This window comes from Anolis carolinensis, unplaced genomic scaffold, assembly GCF_035594765.1.
Source record: "Anolis carolinensis isolate JA03-04 unplaced genomic scaffold, rAnoCar3.1.pri scaffold_12, whole genome shotgun sequence".
NCBI lineage: Eukaryota > Metazoa > Chordata > Lepidosauria > Squamata > Dactyloidae > Anolis > Anolis carolinensis.
In genome coordinates this window covers 23,421,059-23,439,503 of record NW_026943823.1, presented here as the reverse complement: position 1 = coordinate 23,439,503, position 18,445 = coordinate 23,421,059, and the positions used below count along the sequence as shown (strand labels likewise).

General features: G+C 40.4%; 1 long non-coding RNA gene across 1 annotated transcript in view; it reads left to right on the top strand.

Annotated features, from left to right (window-relative positions):
* LOC134294077 (uncharacterized) overlaps window positions 1-16,585 on the top strand; it is a 34,302-nt gene extending 17,717 nt beyond the window's left edge. Inside the window, exons 2-3 of the long non-coding RNA XR_010001060.1 lie at window positions 10,972-11,119; window positions 12,586-16,585. This is a non-coding gene — a long non-coding RNA (uncharacterized LOC134294077). The remainder of the gene's footprint in view (window positions 1-10,971; window positions 11,120-12,585) is intronic.
* The last annotated feature ends 1,860 nt before the right edge of the window (window positions 16,586-18,445 follow it).

Here is an 18,445-nt window from a genome sequence, read left to right as displayed (position 1 = left end):
CAAAAGATCTCAGCTGGCGTTTGGAAACAATAGACATTGAGAAAATTATTATCTGCCAACTGCAAAGGGCCACCCTACTGGGATCTGCACACATCATCCGAAAATACATCACACAGTCCTAGACACTTGGGATGTGTTAGACTTGTGATTTTGTGATATGAAATCCAGCATATCTATCTTGTTTGCTGTGTCATAATAAAATAATAATAATAATAATAATAATAGAGTCTCACTTATCCAACATAAACGGACCGGCAGAACGTTGGATAAGCGAATATGTTGGATAATAAGGAAAGATTAAGAAGAAGCCTATTAAACATCAAATTAGGTTATAATTTTACAAATTAAGCACCAAAACATCATGTTATACAACAAATTTGACAGAAAAAGTAGTTCAATATGCTATGTAGTAATTACTGTATTTACAAATTTAGCACCAAAATGTCACTATATATTGAAAACATTGACTACAAAAATGCGTTGGATAATCCAGAATGTTGGATAAGCGAGTGTTGGATAAGTGAGACTCTACTGTAATAATAATAATAATAATAATAATAATAATAATAATAATAATAGTAGTAGTAGTAGTAGTACGAGGGTTGAATGAAAAGTAATGCCTCCACCTTCGTTACTTGGGTTTAGATGTGAATATTTTAATAAATCAAATGCAGAAATAATCCTTAGAATATGCTCTTTAACTACCACTATTCACTTTTCCACATCATCACCAGACCATTGGATACATTTCTGCCAACGATGAACAAGATTTCTGAAACCGTCACGGAAGAAGTCGACACTCTGTTTCCGCAACCGGCATCTCACAGGACCCATCGTGCACAGATCTTCCGATATCCAAGCAAAGAAATAATGAGACTCACACATTCTTGTGAAATGCCGATGATGCTTGAAATTTCTCTCTGAGTGATATGACAATTGTCCTGAATCAATCAACCTTTTGCTTGTGAAGCCCGGTGGTTGTTGTCACAGGACGTCCAACTCTTTGTTTCTCACGCAAGTCAGATGTTCCCACCTCAACATCTTTAAACTTACTCACCCAACAACGCACAGGACTCACATCAACACAATTATCATAAACAGCTTGCATTCTCTGATGAATCTCCTTTGGGGTGACACCTTCTGCGGTCAAGAATTCAATGACTGCGAGTTGCTTAAGTCACATTGACCGACCATCTGCGCAGGGTTCCATACTTCACACATTAACAACACAACCGTTCAATGCTAAGGCTTCCCACCAAATGGAACCGTCTGTGCAGGGTTCCATACTTTGCACTTTAATAACACAACCGTTCAATGCTAAGGCTTCCCACCAAATGGAACCATCTGTGCAGGGGTCCATACTTCACACTTTAACAACACAACTGTTCAGTGCTAAGGCTTCCTGCCAAATGGAACTAACTGTAGAGGAGAGTCTACTGAACAAGCCAGGACCTGCTGCAGACCAGGACTGCCATCTGTCGAGGAGTTACGAAGGTGGAAGCATTGCTTTTCATTCAACCCTCATAATAATCATAATGGGAGAAAAGCAAACTCCCATAAGTCACTTTGTGGATGCCAGTTATAGATAATGGGAACCGTATGCTAAAAATATCCAAAGAAAAACAGTTGCCCACCACAACAGAAGTGCCATTAATGGAGAGAGATAACTTGTTTTCTGTTCTTTAACAGAATCTCTGTGCCTCTTAAATGATAAAAAAAAAATATTTTTTATCATTACATTTGTTTCCTTGAGAGCTTTGTGCTTAGTAATTTGCAGAAAGGTTAAGGTCATTAATTTACAAGGAAGAATAACTCTTAAGAGTTTCAAATGAACCCAGTCGTACAGCACAAAACTGCAATTTTGTTCAAGGCTGGTTCCTACCATCTATTCTTCCACCATCAAATATGTTGTCATGGTGAGTGTAATGGAAGGCATATTAACAGCAATTAGCTACCTGAGATGATTCCAGGGATATGGAAGCCCATTTCTGCTAATTTAATACAATCTCCCACACAACCTTCGGCTGTTTATTTCGCAAAGACAACCGATTTGTGTAGACAATGAATGCATTCTGGTGGATCTTCCCTGAGACATCTCTTGTTAAGGTAGAGTTTCTAACACAGCAAATGGATGCATTATTCCTTTTTCTAATGCATCCTATTGATTGCAATGCAGATAAAGTTAAGACAACTGGGTCAAGTCTCTAGGTTGTATTTATTCCGTAGGAAATTCTGAGGATCATATGGAATAATGAAAAATAATGCAAGAAGCCCACATAAAGTTCAGTTTTGGTTTTCAAAAATGTTTTCCACTACTGTGTGTGTCTTGTGGCCTATTAAAATGGTAAATTCATTATACTAGAGAAGTAGTTCCCAACCTGTGGTCCATGGACCACCAGTGGTCCCCAAGAACTAAAATATGGTTTGCGGCCTCGCCATTACTACACTGTTACAACAAGGGCAATTAGTCTCGCAAAACCCTCTTATGGTGCCAAGGCAACGGGGATGTTGGAAGGGGAGAGGCTGACTACCCACGAAAGGCACAACAACAAGCAGGGCCAGCCCAAGGTAATTTTCAAGTGTAAGCGAACTGAATTTTGATTCCCCCCCTCCCCCCAAACCAATGACTGATTTTGAAGCAGAGTGTTACAAACCTTGAGAATATTATCAAGACTTTAATAAGACTACTTTATGTACCAACAATTATATTTGTTGAAATTGGACATTGGATTATACGTGGTTTGTTATATTGATATTGATACTATACATAAGTCTACCATTATTCATTGTGTAAACCACAGGAACGGAGTTATGGTCAATCTATATATATAAAAGCGTAATGACATTTTGGCCTAGGACAAAACAACAAAACTACACATCCCAGAAACACTAAACTTGGCAGCACAACCCCTCATCCACGCCTCTACGTCCATACAAGAAAAATACAAGAAAAATAAAGTCTTAATTAGAGGGAGAGGAATAATTGTTTTTATCCAAGTGCTGCCAGTTAGAAGGCACTTGGTCTCCTAGCAACCCACTCAGCCCAGGGGACAGGCAGAGTTAGGCCTCACTTAGGCCTCTTCAACACTGCCTATAAAATACAGATTATCTGATTTTAACTGGATTATATGGCAGTGTAGACTCAAGGCCCTTCCACACAGCTATATAACCCATTTAATATGGACTTAATGTCATGGGAAAACCTTTACCCTTTACCTTAACTACCACCAATTCCTCAATACTTTATTTCCCATGCCACCATACTTCGCCACAGCAACACGTGGCCGGGCACAGCTAGTCATAATATATAAGTGACTATATCACTATAGAAATATAGAACTATAACATAACTTACTTTATATTATATACCATACTTTTCCTTTTTTCCATTTTGCAGAAGATATAATTAGCCAATGGAGGGAACAGAATTCACGACTAGAGGCTATTGGTCTGATGTGGGACGGCTCTTCTCACATTCTTAGCTATTGATGTGCCAAAATGATCCCTTGCTTCCATTGTTTTGTTTTTGTTTTTTGTTCATGGACATGCCTGTACATGAATCAAATACCATCCAACCACAACTTGCGCAGACAGTAATATAACAGTGTGCACATTCTCATCAAGGTTGTTGTTGACCGGTGGTACATCTGCAATGGCTTTCCAGTGAGTGAGCCCATGTTGTTAGTGGAGAAAATGAAAGTTCGTCTCCCACAAGCTATGGTGAAGAACATGAAACAGGAACCATTGTTAATGGATTGGCTTCACTTCAGACCTAAGAAGTGAAGCAATTAGGCGAATTCAGAGTTGGAAAATATTGAAGATGTCCCTTACCTAGCCTGGAGACCAGGTAAGTGGAAATTTGTGGAGGTGGATGAAGAACAGCATGTCAAGTATTGACCCACTTCTCTCTCTAGTACATGAAACATAATATCAAGTGATACCAAGTGATTTCTATTAAGTTCGGCATTAACTGATGGATTCTATTGTACCCTCCGGCTACTGACATATCAACTGACCTTAAAGAAAACATCGAGAGCCTTCTGGCTTCTCACCAGTGAACAAGAAAGCTGATTTTCCCCCTTCTAGCTCTGTCATAAATCAGATGACCCATCAAATGGAAACAGAAAAGCTGACATCCCAGAATAGATTAAAATGATGATGAAGAAGACAACATGACAGCAGAGTCTAATTTTCTTGAAGCATCAGACTGACTCAAATCAGATTTCTCTTCTTCCCTCCCAAAAGATGTTTAAACAATTTGTATATTATTTTAGCAGCATATATATAATACGTTTTGCTGATGCTGCTTCAGTTATATTTGGGGGGAAATAACATGCTAATTACAAAGGCATTTTGCGATGGGACACAATCTGTGGCATTTATTGTCACACGTCTAGCTTTACCTTTGTTCGTGGAAACAGTAAACAAAATAAACAATGGGATGTTGTGGGGTGCATCATAATGTCACAGCAGACGGCTCTGCCCTGCAAATTCTCCTATAGCTACTACAGCTTTTATGTCCAGGTTTCTTCTTCTTTACTCGTTAAGTTGTTTCCGACTCTTCGTGACCTCATGGACCAGTCCACACCAGAGCTTCCTGCTGAGTTTTTTAGTTTATTGACAAAGAATAGCAAAACTTAATAAAAAGCAGTAAAGAAAGCAATAATCCAATTGAGAGTGCAATCCATAAAACACAGTTCAGGGTGTTTGTAGATAAAAGTACAGTAGAGTCTCACTTATCCAAAACTCTCTTATCCAACGTTCTGGATTATCCAACGCATTTTTGTACTCAATGTTTTCAATATATCATGATATTTTGGTGCTAAATTCGTAAATACAGTAATTACTACCGTGTTTCCCCGAAAATAAGACAGTGTCTTATATTATTTTTTACTCCCAAAGATGCGCTAGGTCTTATTTTCAGGAGATGTCTTATTTTTCCATGAAGAATAATTCACATTTATTGTTGAACAAAAAAATGAACATTTATTCTATACTGTACAGTAGTTGTCATCACAAACCAACATAACTAAACCAGACAAACTGACTTCTGTCAAGAATTTCTTGTTACTACCATTATTTCCATATACAGCTGGTATGTACATTTACCAGTCCTGCATGCTATGGTGTTTTGTTTGGCGGGTGCCGGGCATGCTTCCAAACAAAAACTTTGCTAGGTCTTACTTTCAGGGGGGCCTTATATTTAGCAATTCAGCAAAACCTCTACTAGGTCTTATTTTTTGGGGCTGTCTTATTTTTGGGGAAACAGGGTACGTAGCATTATTGCGTATTGAACTACTTTTTCTGCCAGATTGGTTGTATAACATGATGTTTTGGTGCTTAATTTGTAAAATCATAACCTAATTTGATATTTAGTAGGCTTCTCCTTAATCTCTCCTTATTATCTAATATATTCGCTTATCCAACGTTCTGCCGGCCCGTTTATGTTGGATAAGTGAGACTCTACTGTACAGAGTCCCAAGAATAGCAAGGGAATTCTGAAGAAACCAGAAAACATGAGCTTCAAAAGTATAATCCAAACACAGATTCCAAAAATGAGATGAGGCATGAACCGAAACTAAGCAAGAGTTGAATCTCCAACAGCGATGTTGCTCTGACTGAAATCTTTCCAAAATACATCTCCTTTAAATCCTCCTTGCAAACTAGAAACACATTCCTCTGGGCTCTAGCTCCTCCACGCCTGCCTCCAATTCTCATGGAGCGTCTGGGGCCTGATTTCAACTTCAACCTGGAATCCCTGTCTAACACAAATTCATCCCCCTCGTTCCCATCTGGGCTTTGTTGAGATATATATATATATATATATATATATATATATATATATATATATATATATATATAATGTATTTTATAGTGAAACATGATACATTGAAAGTGGTGGAACAATATATCAATAGAAAAGTGGGAAAGTATCAAGAGGAAAAAATAAACATAGAAATAGAAATAAAAAAGACCAAAAAAAAAGGAAAAAAAGAAGAAAAGAGAGAAAAAAAAACCCGGGTTATCTTGGCTTCGGAGTTGCCTCTTTCATTAATTGTGTCTTTATGTACTCCGTTTAATCTACTTTATATATTAGACAGGTCTATCATAAAATCCATTCTTCTTTTTGTTAGGAATTTTATAAAGTTTGTCCAGTCTGTTTTGTTTTTCCCTTCTCTTATTTTTTGTGTTGTGGACTATGTCTAGTATTGTTATTATCCATTCTTCGGGGGTTGGGAGTCTTTTTCCTTTCCAGATCTTTGCAATCTTGCCGCTGTGCTTAAATAAAAAAATATTTTATCTTCGTTTCTCTTAAATTTTGCGTTCGTAAAACGTAATAAATACATTTCCGGTTCTGATTTAAATTTAATTTCTACAATTTATTGTGTCATTTTGTGAACAGTCTTCCAATATTCTTTAATTTTCTCATAGGACCACCATTGATGAAAAAATGTCCCAATTTTTTTTCCCGCATTTCCAGCACATATTAGATTTCTTTTTATTAAATTTTGATAGTTTTTCTGGCGTGTAGTACCACCTATATTGCATCTTGTACCAGTTCTCTCTGATATCAGTTGCGGCCATATATTTTAATTTTTCTTTCCAAAATTTTCCCCAATATTCCAGATTCAAACTATGACCTCATAGTTTGAATCTGGGCTTTGTTGATATTGACAATTCTCAGACTCCCGTGAAAGGTCATCCTTATCGCAAACTTTAGAGCTATCCACATTCCCCTGTTCTGTCTGTTTTCTAAGCCATCAACACTTTCCGAATCCACCTGCATTTCAGAAATGTCAACATTCCCAGGGACAAACTGCTGTTCCACATTTCCTGGAACAGACTGCTCAAACCCAAATCCCCTTTCATCATCAGACTGAACCACAACAGGGGATGCAAATAAGTCTTTGATTGTTTTAATTGTCCTGATATCGGGTGAGGAGGAAGTTTCCCGGAAAAGGTGCCCTGAGAAATCTCATGGGAAAGAATCCTAGATGCATAAGACATCCTTTGGAAGCTTGTCAGAAGAAAACAAAAATGTTTAAAAAGCTTGAATGCATTTCTTTCAAACAGCAAAATCCAAGAGCAATGTAAATACCAACATTGATCTTTACGCCAGTATAAGACTTCATATTTCCTCTTCAAATTTGTACTGTCAGATTTCTCCAAAACTGGGATTGTTTTGTTTCCACTGGGACAGACTGATAAATATTGCAATGTAAATGTTTCACAGCAAATATTACAAAAACCTTGATCTGCCTAGTTGTCTACTGTTTTACAAGTGCACATGGTTCGTTTCCAAGCTGTACATATTCCATCAGTTTCTTGACCCCATCCGTTCTTCTACTCTAGTTCTCTCGCTACACATTCATCTTGGATTCTGGGCATTCATTCATTTCCTCAGTGTCTCAGCCATTTATTAACCCTCCCTCTTCATTCGAGAGTATCATTCCCTCCTCCAAAGCTTGCTGAAGTGGAATGTGTCATTTGGCACCTTCCAAATCCCTTTGCCAAAAGACAATGCATTAGTTTCCCTTCTCTGCTTAAGAATGCCAATCTCTTCAAAGTATCCAATGCTCACCAAAGCATAGCTGTAGATGTTTGAAAGCTTATAGGTCAAATTGAATTGGATTTTTTCCCAAAGCACCTGTCGGGGGTGATTTGGTTGTGCTTTTCCTGCATAGCAGGAGGTTGGACTAAATGGCCCAGGTAGTATCTTCCAATTCTATAATTCAATGAAAATTAGAATTTCCTCCAATTTAGAATTTTGCCTTAAGATGTGCTGTGATGTCTCCAAAGCTCGGTCACATCTCTCTCCCTTATAATTTAATAGACATAAACCTTTCTGGTAGGGGTGTATGATTTGGTAAAAAATTGTCCAATTTTGGTCCCATCTTCAACTGCCCAACCCCCATTCTGTTTACTGGGAAATTCCTAAAATCAGGAGGGGAAAATATTTATTTATTTTACAGCATTTATATTCCGCCCTCCTCATCCCGAAGGGGACTCAGGGCGGATCACATTACACATATAGGCAAACATTCAATGCCTTTTAACATAGAACAAAGACAAGGCAAACATAGGCTCCGAGCGGGCCTTGAACTCATGACCTCCAGGTCAGAGTGATTCATTGCAGCTGGTTGCAGCTGGCTTACTCTCCAGCCTGCGCCACTGCACAAGCCCATTCCATGACCCATCAGCTGGAAGTTCCATTTCCATTCTGGGAAGATCCGTGTTAGGGATTCCTCTTCTTCAGAAGAGGAAGGGGAGCAGGAAAGTTTTCATGAATCTGAGAGTGAGTTGGAGTCTGAGGAGGAAATTTTACAAGTACCCACATTTCAGGAGAGGCGAAAGGAAACAGAGCAGAGACGTCATTCAGCTAGAATAGCTGCCAGAAATGCAGGTGAGTAATTGGGAACTGCACTAGCCGCTGTGAGGGGACTCAGGGCTATAAAGCAGAATCAGGTGCAGCCCACTCTTGCTGGTAACAAACTGACTCTAATGCCTTCGCTCCCCGTGTGCCTGCTCCGAGTCTGCATCTGGATTTATTGCTGTTTCTTTGTCTGAAATAAGACTGCTATTTGATTAGGGACTGTATCAGAGACTAAGAACTGCATTTGCCCTAAGACTTCCTTTCTTCCTTTTGCATTATTCCACTGAGTGTGCTGTACTTTATGTTTTGCTGAAGTAAAGCAGTTTTCATTTAAGTAAATGGTAAGTACCACAGTGTCTTAAGGCTGTTCTTGCAAGACAAAACAGGACAATCCAGCCTATTGGCGACAATGGGGGACCTGGAGAGACTTCTCTTGCTGTCATTTTTATGGCTATTGGGATGAAAATGGCCACACTTGGAGGACACATTTACATCTGCAAGCCCACCAAGTTTCAGAATGTTTGGGTCCTTCAATGATTTTTAGGATTTTTTTTTAAAAATTGCTAGAAATATGGGGCCGGGCTGTGGCGCAGCTGTTGAGCAGCTGCCTTAAATCACTCTGACCATGAGGTCATGAGTTCGAGGCCAGCCCGTGGCGGGGTGAGCATCCGTCAATTAAAAATAAAAAATAGCCCCTGCTCGTTGCTGAGCTAGCAACCCGAAAGATAGTTGCATCTATCAAGTAGGAGATAAGGTACCACTTATAAGTGGGGAGGCAAGATTAACTAATTTACGACCTGGAATGAGGAAGTGCCATCAGAGTGGATGATGAAGCAGCTGCTCCCCCCTGTGGCCAGAATCGAACATCCCCTCAGGAGAACGTTAACTTGCCTCTGCGTGTGTCTCTCAGTCTCTGTTTGATGTGTTTATGGGCATTGAATGTTTGCCCTATGTGTGTTATAATGTGATCCGCCCTGAGTCCCCTTCGGGGTGAGAAAGAAGGGCGGAATATAAATACTGCAAATAAATAAATAAATAAATAAATAAATAATTTTTAGACCCACAAAAAAAATCATTGATCATTAAAACTGGGCAATCACTGATCAATCAGCTTGAATCTTCTCTGATTAATCAAGGAATTATGATGATGGTGGTGGTGTTTATTTACACCCCTTTTTTCTCCCCACAAAGGAATGGACACAATGAGAGCCTGTTGCCCTGGTAATTCCATCTGTCACTGGAGTTTGGGGAAGTTAACTTTTTGCAGCTCCAATTCTTGGAATGCTCCATCCTGGCAATGGGGTTCTAGAAGTTGAAGAAAACTTTTCAAGGCTCTGGCTTCTTTCATATCACACGAGGAAGACGTTTGCCTCCATTTGCTCCTCCATCTGAGCAAAACTGTCACCAGTGGGTTTGCCTCTTGCCCATTCATTTGTAAATTGTAAGCCATTGCTCATCAAACCTGAGTGTTTATTAGTACTCCACGTCCGACTCATCCTTGTCTTCTCCAATCAATCTTCTTTCATTGCTAGAGAGGATCCACTTCCATCATTACAGGAGCATTTGAAATACCCTTCAGGGTTTCTACTAACTACTCTCATCCTTAATAGGGAAATTAGAGATCTAATTTGGCAAAAACAAACAATTAGTATTTACAGAATGGCTCCAAATGCAGCTGAATTGTACGCAGCAATCAGGCTGGTTAAAATACTAGCTTTCGGCAGCTATCCATAATAAGCGCCTGTTTCCAAAGCTCTGTTTTGTCACAATTTTAACAATAAAGGTTGCTACTAAATGGTGTTTGTTCTTGCTTCTTGTGAGCCATCAAGTTGGCTTCAACTTATCATGATGTAATGAAAGAGAGACCTGTTAATGTGGGATTTGTAGGCCCGGGCTGTGGCGCAGGCGGGAGAGCAAGCCAGCTGCAATTAACTGCAATGAATCACTCTGACCAGGAGGTCATGAGTTTGAGGCCCGCTCAGAGCCTATATTTGTTTGTCTTTGTCCTATGTTAAAAGGCATTGAATGTTTGCCTATATGTGTAATGTGATCTGCCCTGAGTCCCCTTCGGGGTGAGAAGGGCGGAATATAAATGCTGTAAATGAATAAATAAATAAATTGATAGTGTTTAAATGCAATTTGTGCCATGCTTGTATTGCAACTGATTGCATCATCCAGAATGTACCATAGTGTGGAAAGAGTTAATTACCAAGAAGCTATGATGACCTTGATGCGTGGCTGGAACTAGGGAGTATCCAGACACAAGTGTTTGTGCATAACGATTGTGTCAATTCAGTTGAGTTCTGTCTGCCTAGAGTTCGAGTCAAGTTCTGTTGGAGAACAGAGCAGTCCTGTGTTCGTCTGTTGTCTGCAAGTCTGTTTGTGTTGATTATTGCTGCATAAGGTAAAACTTTGTAAATAGTTTTACCAACATCTCTAAGTGTCTCTTTGTTCTGTGTTCCACTGCTTCCATCCAACTACTGCTGCACTGCAAATACTCTGACAAGACCTCCCCTGAGTTATTGATTTTCCTGGTTTTCTTCCTTACTCTCAATTCATTTGTAATGCAATTTCAATCTTCTCTCACTGCCTTCTAGGCTTGGGCGTGGATCCATTTTCCAAAAAAGTCTTCGGCCGGATTGGTTGGTTTGGATGCCCATAACAGCATGGCCTCTGCTGCTAATTTTTTTCGGCAGCAACAGAACAACGGCTGTCGAAAACCTGGTTGCTTTCAGTTTCTTTCAGGTACATATAGAGTATGGGGAGAGAAACAGTCGCTAGAAGGAAAGGATCCCAGAAATTGTGATTTCTTAAACCCTTGCCTTAAACCTGGATCTCCTCTAAAGAGAGAAGGGAAAGGATCGCATGAAGGGAGGTCACCCAAATACCACTTCTCAACATAGTTGCCATTCAAATCTAAGCACTTTTCATAGCAATGAATGAGCTTGGCAACTCCTTCCCCACAAAACTCTGCCGCTTGCGTCCTCAACCAGCCGGTCATTTACCATAGCGATGAATGTGCTTGGCAACTCCTTCCCCACAAAACTCTGCCGCTTGCGTCCTCAACCAGCCGGTCATTTACCATAGCGATGAATGTGCTTGGCAACTCCTTCCCCACAAAACTTTGCCACTTGCGTCCTCAACCAGCCGGTCACCCCTTCCTGTAGCTGCATATCGTGGCCAAAACGCTGCATTTAGGAAGCAAGTGGCAGAGTTTTGTGGGGAAGGAGTTGCCAAGCTCATTCATCGCTATGATAAGTGCCTAGATTTGAATGGCAACTATGTTGAGAAGTGGTATGTGGGTGTGGCTTTCAACTGCATATGGTAAATGTTTTCTCCTATACTTTGTTCATTTTTAATTCCAAAATGTAATCTACTTGTATATTCACACAGTTTTCTTCATGGTTCAACATTTCCATGGAGATGTTACCAGAGCAAGTGTGTGTGTGTGGATAACCTTCGTATTTTTCTTTTTGACAATCTATGTTATCCTACAGGACTTTATTTTCCATTAGCTGAGTTTTCTCACCCATCAGCTTTCGCCACTGACTGGTTACATATGTGTATAAAGAAATCAGAAAATGTTTATTCTGATTTCTATATATGGAAATGCATAAAAATGGGAATCCTAAATAACATATCTTTATGCTTGAGGATGTAATTTGCTTCCTTCATAGCTACCCTCTCAGCTCCTTTATTGACTTGACTTCATTTCAGTTGATGACTAATCCAACGTGTAGAAAACTTTTAATCATTGGGACGCCTTTATCAACCTCCCTAAAATTATTTAAATTTCCCATGATCCTTATTTTTGCTTTTTTAATATTCATATCTAACCTCCTTTTGCAAATTTCCTCTTTGATATTCATTAGTAATCATTAGTTATACCTGCAGCAAAATATGGATAGAAGTTTAAGAGCCCACAAATACAAGTTGCAAGAACTTGAAATTTTATTTAAGCCGTCTTTTAGGCATTGAGTATTTATAGCTCCTCCTAATAATATGTGTGTCAAAGGCCAAAGTCATGTGATATAATATGGCTTTGACTGTCCGTGCTTCGATAGTTTAAATGGCTGTGTAGTTCAGTTATGCTTCTGTATTTTAAAGTGTGAATTTGAGATGTGGAGTGTGAGCATTTTGGCAATGTCTCTTCAGTTGCCTTGCTGAGCAATGGCGAAAGAGAATAAAAATATAATATCCACTGCTTCCAGCTCTAAGACGACTTGCAAATAAAAGAAGGCACTCTGAAGTGAGAGGAAACTGTGCGAACCTCGGCTCCCCGGGATACCTGAAGGGTAGCATGAAGGTGAAAAGCCATGCGTCAAAGGCTTTTCTACGGAAACGATGTCCTTCCCTATTTGCAAAATCTCCAAAGCAGAACATCCCTCAGAGCCGGGGGTGGCGAAGCGTGGCTTGGCCTTATAAGTCAAAAGGGACAGAGATGTGTTAAGCCAATGTGACTCATTTTATCCTCAGGAACAGTGGAGTTCTGCTTGCATTACACCATCTTAATCAAATGGCACAATGACCTCCTGAAGATCTTGTCTGGGAAGGAAAGCATTTAAGAAATTGTCCTCTGTCCAGCAGACCTATATTTTTTGCCATGCTCAGCAGCCACAGCCGACTGAATTTTAAGCGCACGTATTATGCTTCCTTAACTGAATGCATATTCAGTTCAACATTTTGTTTCCCTAGTGAACACTGTATTTGTATTTGTCTTGAGCAGGGGTCCCCGAACTAAGGCCCGCGGGCCAGATGCGGCCCTCCAAGGTCACTTACCTGGCCCCTGTCCTCAACTTTAGACTTAGGGTTGACCTAAGCCTGAAACAACTTGAAGGCACACAACAACAACAATCCTAATTTTGGACTATTTCATCATAGTCCGGTCCCCCAACAGTCTGAGGGACCGTGAACCGACCCTTCACTTAAAAAGTTTGAGGATCCGTGGTTTTGAGTCTCCATTCTGTACAAACCATGATCAAGATCCTAAAACACAGAACGGGAGTGTAAAATTATGCCGTGGATTTATGTGGCAGTTGCACATGCACACACTGTCTCATTAATAAATTGCAGTGTCACACAATCTGTTGTGCAGGTACATCTGCCTCGTGCAAAATGTGCAACCATGCACAACATGTCTGAGCATTGTGCATACCTATGATCAGAGACGGTCCACCGGTGAGGCCAATTAGGCGTTCGCTTGTGGCGCATTGTTACCGGGGGCGCTGTTGAGGAGCCCCCGCGTGCGCCTGGAGTCCCAGCCTGCCTAGGCTGCTCCACACGGTGCCAGGCCTGAGCAATCACTCCATGAAGCGCCAGGTAATCGACTGCGCGGACGGGTAGGCCTTCCGTGTCCACGAGGGTGATTGGAAGGCCTGCTCATGTGCACAGGCCCATCAACCACGCTTTTTGGGAGCTGGGCCTGTGCGCATGCGCAGGAAGAAGCAATCGACCGCACGGTCGATTGGAAGGCCTGCGCATGCGCACAGGCCCATCGACCATGCTTTTTGGGTGATGGGCCTGTGCGTGTGCGCAGGCCTTCCAATAGGGTTGATTGCTTCGGCCTGCACACGTGCACAGGCCCATCACCCAAAAAGCATGGTCGATGGGCCTGTGCGCATGCGCAGGCATTCCAATTGCCCCCGCAGATGGGTGACTGGGGCATCCGTGCTCTCCAGGGGTCTGGCACTGGTATTTTTTAGCGATTTGTTTGTGGGGGGTGCCAAAATTCTGGTCGCCTACTCCCGAAAATTACCTCGGGACGGCTCTGCCTATGATCAACATAAATGCATATGAAGGAGCAGTGCCTAGGCATGCGCAATGGTGATGCGAACGCATTGGTCAGGTGGCCCTGGGGACTGCATCTTATTTTCAAAGTAGTTCCTTCATGGAGTATGCAGATTAGTTGCAGGAGTCATGTGTCTGTTGAGATGGACCCAGGTTTCCCCCATAGTTTGGTATGGGAGATAGAATCAAAAGCTGGTCTGAAGTCTATGAATGCAGCATAGAGAGAGGATGACCTGTGGGAGGAATATTTTTCTATGAGGTGTTGCAATACTATGCACTTAGAGATTCCCAGAGAAGTGTTCTCAGAATTTTTTAAAAAACCCTTTTTACTCAAGGTTTCCCACTTTCATGATGGGGTCCTGCACCCCTAACCACATGGAACTGACTGTAGATAAATAATAATAATAATAATGATAATAACAACAACAACAACAACAACAACAACAACTCTAGTTGGCTGTTGTAAACTAATTTGGATCCTTGTTTGGATTTTTATATAATTTTTATATAATTTTGTTTGACTACACCTAGTTTAATTTATTGATGTTAGGTTTAATTTATTGATGTTAGACTTTAAATTGATGTGAGGTTTTAATTTTATTTTTATATGTGCGGTTTCTCTGGAATTTTTTATGTTTAGTATTTGTTTGTTTATGGAGGCATTGAATGTTTGCCATTTTATGTTGGAATCCACCCTGAGTCCCCCAAATAAAGTTTTATTATTTTATTGTATGACACAGCAAACAAGATACAGTAGAGTCTCACTTATCCAACACTCGCTTATCCAACGTTCTGGATTATCCAACACATTTTTGTAGTCAATGTTTTCAATACATCGTGATATTTTGGTGCTAAATTCATAAATACAGTAATTACTACATAGCATTACTGCGTATTGAACTACTTTTTCTGTCAAATTTGTTGTCTAACATGATGTTTGGTGCTTAATTTGTAAAATCATAACCTATTTATGTTTAAAAGGCTTTTTCTTAATCTCTCCTTATTATCCAACATATTCGCTTATCCAACGTTCTGCCAGCCCGTTTATGTTGGATAAGTGAGACTCTACTGTATTATTATTATTATTATTATTATTATTATTATTATTATTATTATATTTTATTTTTCTATCCCGCAACCATCTCCCCGTGGCGGCTAACATGGGGCTGAGCCCAACACAGAAACAGAGTATAAAAAATTAAAACACATATCAATAACTAAAAACAATAAATAAACACATATGTAAGATTATAAATGCAGCTTACCTTGATAAGAGTGTTGCAAATATTGATAGAGAATTAAAACGCCTATGGCCTCTTTGTAACCCAAAATAAAGAGTGCCGCTTTTACGCAAGCATGTCTTTGAATAATACGCGTTGTGTTCTCTATTTGTAGCTTTAATGCATTTCTGGAAGGAGGCAATAAGGTAAAACGGGGAAGAAAACACGCTGGGATATTCATCCAACTCATTCCCATTTTATAATTATGAGAAATGATACCTGGTTTTAAGCATATTATTTGCTTTGTTGAAACCCTAGAATGGGTTATTTGTTTGACTCTTTGTCTCCATGCTGCGGGATACACATCCACACACTTTCACAAAACAACCAGAGCCGGGATGTAATTGAATAGGGCCTTCTAGCCATTTAGCAGATGTATTCATGTATATTGAAATTAATGACCATGAAATCTGCATAATTAAACCTGAATAATAAGACAAAGATAGTGTTCAGGGGTGTTTTCCCCTCCCGCCCCTTTCTTTCCAAACGAGGATCATCCTTCTGTCTTGGATCATACCCGTCTCAATCACATATATAGGAAAAGGCTCCAAAGTATTTCCTTCCATTTTGACAGCACTTTGAAAAACCTCCTGCTTTCAAAACCCACATCTGTCCTCTTTTGAGAATGCACCAGCTGGGCCACAAAAAGAGAAGCAGACGAGCATTTATTCACCTGGAATATTAAAGAAAAGGGACTTTTAAAGAACAAAAAGGAAATGCGGACGGGTAGTTTGTAAACAGGTATTAACCACAATAAAGAAATGGAGCTTTGAAAGAATCCCAGTGTACCAGGCTACCATTAAACTTTGGGGAAACTCCAGACATTCCTTGACTTCTGTTAACGCAGAAGTCCATAAACATTTTGGAGTGACTAGGAGTGACGTCCGGTCCAATGTGGGTTTTGTGGCCAGTGTAGACAGACCCCGAGTCCCATCCTCTTCCATGCAGGCATCTAGAGCTAAAGCACTTCACAGGCCCCTTCTAGACATATTCCAGGATCTGATCCCAGATTACCTGATTTGCTTATCTCATATTGTATGGCAGTGGAGACTCATATTGAAGGGACCATAAGCCAGAAAATAGTGAACTTTTGCCTATGTGGCTTTGCCTTTGCATATGCCCCTCCCTCCCTTCCTGTGAGATGGTGCCTTTCTCCAGAAAGTGTCATAATAAAATAATAATAATAATAATAACCCTCAAAGCACAGCAGACAAAGAATCAGTACAAGAAAACCGCACTACAAACTAGAGCTGACAGCTGGCACAACAAGGCATTGCATGGAAAGTTCCTTGACAAAATTGAAGGAAAAGCTGATAAGGAGAAGACCTGGCTGTGGCTCACGAATGGGACCCTGAAGAAGGAGACAGAAGGCCTGATCCTTGCAGCCCAGGAGCAAGACATCAGAACAAAGGCAATTCAGGCCAAGATCGAAAAATCACCTGATGACCCAAAATGCAGACTGTGCAAGGAAACCGACGAAACCATTGATCATATCCTCAGCTGCTGTAAGAAAACTGCACAGACAGACTACAAACAGAGGCACAATTATGTGGCCCAGATGATTCATTGGAACTTATGCCTCAAGTACCACCTCCTAGCAGCAAAGAACTGGTGGGATCACAAACCTGCAAAAGTCTTGGAAAATGAGCACGCAAAAATACTGTGGGACTTCCGAATCCAGACTGACAAAGTTCTGGAACACAACACACCAGACATCACAGTTGTGGAAAAGAAAAAGGTTTGGATCATTGATGTCGCCATCCCAGGTGACAGTCGCATTGACGAAAAACAACAGGAAAAACTCAGCCGCTATCAGGACCTCAAGATTGAACTGCAAAGACTCTGGCAGAAACCAGTGCATGTGGTCCCGGTGGTGATGGGCACATTGGGTGCCGTGCCAAAAGATCTCAGCTTGCATTTGGAAATAATAGGCATTGACAAAATTACTATCTGCCAACTGCAAAAGGCCACCCGACTGGGATTTGCGCTCATCATCCGAAAATACATCACACAGTCCTAGACACTTGGGAAGTGTTCGACTTGTGATTTTGTGATACAAAAACCAGCATATCTTTCTTGTTTACTGTGTCATACTGTGTCGTTGTGTCAACAACAACAACAACAACAACAACAATAATAATAAACAATATTATATAATATATTACTATTATTATTATTATTATTATTATTATTATTATTATTATTATTATTATTATTCCCTTTGGAAGCATCTTGAAGCTCTTCTATGTATGAGTAGTATTCCAGGAGGTTTGCTGACATCCAGGCTTCCTTGATGGAAGAGAAAGAAAAGTGTCCCAGGAACAGAAAGGGGAGCCTTGTAAATTCCCCATTGATGCCAATAGGCTGGATCTAGCCACAGTTTTTGGCTATGGACCGAATATGGCTACCCATCCGTTTTCGGGAGTCGGGCGAAAACAGCTATGGGGGTCTACTGGTATCCGGCCAGCAGAAACAGATCAACATTTAGCCCAAATGCACAAGCCCACTTCTGACTGCAAATCTTTATTCTGTATATTTCCACAATTTTGCAAATTGAGGCTAATGAACTTTGAAAAGTCACAATATGAGTAAATCAAGCAATGCAATTTCCAGAGACAGAGAAAAAGCGGATGATTTGAAGGCACGGCTCCATTATCTCTGTCTTGAAGGCTGTGGTTTTCCGTGTGAGTCTTGAATGAGGCTGTTGCACTCCATCTCCCATTCGCTCCTTTGGTGGCTGCAGACATTACTTCTCCACCGGCATCAGCCTATCGTGAGGCACACCGGGTGGAATGATTCAGCACGATGGAGGTATCTTTATTTATAAGAACAGAAACACTCATCCATGTACAGTCCCAATGTTCTGGTTTCCACTGCAAATGTATAAATAAGGGGGGTGATTAAGTTCATCTATACATATAAAAGGGTAATGAAATTTCGGCCTAGGACAAAACAACAAAACTACACATCCCAGAAACACTAAACTTGGCAGCACAACCCCTCA